A 3,013-nucleotide genomic window follows, 5' to 3' on the forward strand; every position below is an offset into this window, starting at 1 on the left:
GTGATTCACAGACTAGTGGTCCAGGCTTTTCACCTTCATGCGTGTAATTGGTCAATACCAATGACCTGCATGAAGGCCATGTGCAAATATTTGTCTGAAGAGTCATCCACATTCAGATGAATATCCTACTTCCTGCAGGATATTAAGTTATTTGGAATCACACCAGATTAAAAGGGCTCAGACTGTTGTGAAATGTACGTCTGCCATTCATGTCACGCCCGGGATGTTAATGTTCTCAGAAAATTTAATCTCACCAATTAAACCTTTGGCCAATGGGCTTGAGACTGATGACGAACTGTGAACTCTGCACGGCTCCGCAGCAGCAGGGCGGCGGCCCAGATTAGATCTAAATCATTCATCTTAAGGCCAAACTAGTTTGATTATAAAGAACTCAGCAGCGGAAAAAGCCAAAGGGCCAAAAGTGAAGCTAATATCAGGAGCATGGATAACAAAAACAACAAGACATACAGTCAATATAGAGGCAGATATACTGAGTCAATAAAACAGATGAAAGAAACAAACATTCATGCCCGATATAATTCAGCATATATGACTTTAGATATATTCATTAAAACCTCTTAATATCTCACATAGACTGTACAGTGCGAATACATACATAATAATGCTAAATGCGTACCTACACACTGTAAATCCTTATTAATATAGTCTAACTATTCTCCTAAAAACAATGATCTTCCACATTTGTCTCATTAAGTCCATTTGACAGTTTGGCTGGAAATCCACTTCCATTTGGACCAGGTTCATTAATCGCTCCCTTCTTCTCCTAAAAATATATATATATAAAAACTACATTGTCGATGAAGTGTTTTTAACTTACACCAATAAGCTGATTTTTTATTTTTATTTTAAATCTGTGGAATCGTCTGGCTTTGGCATCTAATAACTCTTGGTGTCCATCTTCCACTGAAGCTGAAGCAGACTGAAGCTTTTCTCCAACTCTGGAGACAATCCCAGCGGTCGCACACATCACAAAGAGCCTGAAATGATTTATATTCGGCACTCACTCTGGGGGACGGGGGGCTCCGAGGTCAATCCAGCTAATCTATTCTACGCCCAGACAGATCATTTGCATGGAGCCTGGAGTCTCTGAGTGCTTTTTAAAAAAAAATATGGCGGTTTTGAAATGTGGCTCTTGACTGTTGTCCCTCGCAGGGTCAGAGAGGAATGGAGATAGAGTGGAAAACTAAAAATAAACAGGTTTGTTCGAGTAACTCCAGAAAAAAACAGCAACTATGAAGTGTGGATGAGATGGAGCAGTTTGGGTGTGATGATGATGATGATGATGATGATGATGGTGTTGTGAGGCTGGAAAACAGATGCGTCAGCCGTCCCACGGGGGGATAATCACTTTGATGAATCATTAATACATTTCGCTGTCAGTCTAGACGTCGACACTTCCAAGGAGCGAAGTCGCAATTTGGCTCCTTGTGGTCAGCGTGTCATTCACGGCCCAAAATATGAGGGTTTGTGATAATATCCTGGAAAACAAGGGAAGATTCAACTAGCAGAGAAGGAATAAAGTTAGAGACCAATGGACATACGGATGTAGCCTGTCATCATTATATATAGATGGATGGATGGATCGATATATACAGTAAATATACAGTATATACTGTAAATATAGATATATTTTATATATACAGTATATAGATAGATAGATAGATAGATAGATAGATAGATAGATAGATAGATAGATAGATAGATAGATAGATAGATAGATTAATAGATAGATAGATAGATAGATATGATAAACCTAAACAAATGCTCGAAAATGTACAATAAACCTCAAAATTAACCATAAACATATAGATATGTACAAAATAACCTGGTGATAAACAATGAATGTAAACCTAAAAATGACAAATAAATGAATCAATCAATAATGACCAAAATATAAGTGAGATAATTTAAAACACTACAGTACCTAGACAATGGACAACATACTGTAGCATTGCCTTTTTCACGGACAAATCAATCAAATCAATTTACCGGGTTGGCCATTTTGAATTGTGCAGTAGTGACTGGACAGTTTTGTGCCATTTAACCTTCATGCGAGTCTTAGTTTGTCACTCCAGAAGTAAGAACATCCATCACATGTCCTAATTTAAAACACATTCTTTACCCCCCATGACAATGGCGCTTTTGATTTATGCATATTTGACATTTAACATTCCGACTTTGTTAATGCCTTCAAAAGCTGTTTATTTATATGTTTGCTTATCACGGGAAAGCATGAGGCGTGTGCTAATTCATTTCCAAATCACTAGGTGGGATTTGGCCTTTGTCAAATTTCCCCCCATTGATTTGTACAGAACTCACGCTGTCCCTCGCTTTCATGTTCACAGACCCTCGCTGGGTTTGTTTAAGTGATGTTCTGTTGGATCTTTTGTTTATTTTGGCCTTTCTGTTTTTTTTGCACAACATCACTTAAACAAAATACTCTCGGAGGGGTATGATGGGTTTTTTATTATAAGTTTTAGCTTTCACATAACTTTTCTTTCTTTTTTGTGTATTTTGCAATTAAACCAACCATTGCACGCATCTATGGTTCTGCTTGACTTTATAGTGGATATGTTACTCAGAAATCAAATATATGTTTATAAAAAGTTCTCTGCATTTATTCTTGAGGAACACCAAGTCTTGAACCATGCATTGTCCCCATTTTGTATAAAATACCAAGACTCAGTTCCTTATCAAATGTAGATCTAATAAAGTTTGAATAAGATGGAAAAATCCGCCAATTTCACAATACTGTATATGCAATGAAATCTATAATGGAAGTGAATTGATTAAACTGTATTTATTATGTGACTTACTCAGTTATTGTGTTTCAGCAACATCCTAGGGGCAATATAGCACCATAATATTTTGAAGCAGAATGTGCCAAAAAGCAGACTATAGATGAGAGACTGCCTTGAGATCAGCGTAGACAAAGCTTCATTGCCAGATGTGAAATTGCCAAAAATTGGAAGTTTGTGCCTGCACTCTCCAG

Source organism: Zeus faber, assembly GCF_960531495.2.
Source record: "Zeus faber genome assembly, chromosome: 2".
In the NCBI taxonomy this organism is placed as follows: Eukaryota; Metazoa; Chordata; class Actinopteri; order Zeiformes; family Zeidae; genus Zeus; species Zeus faber.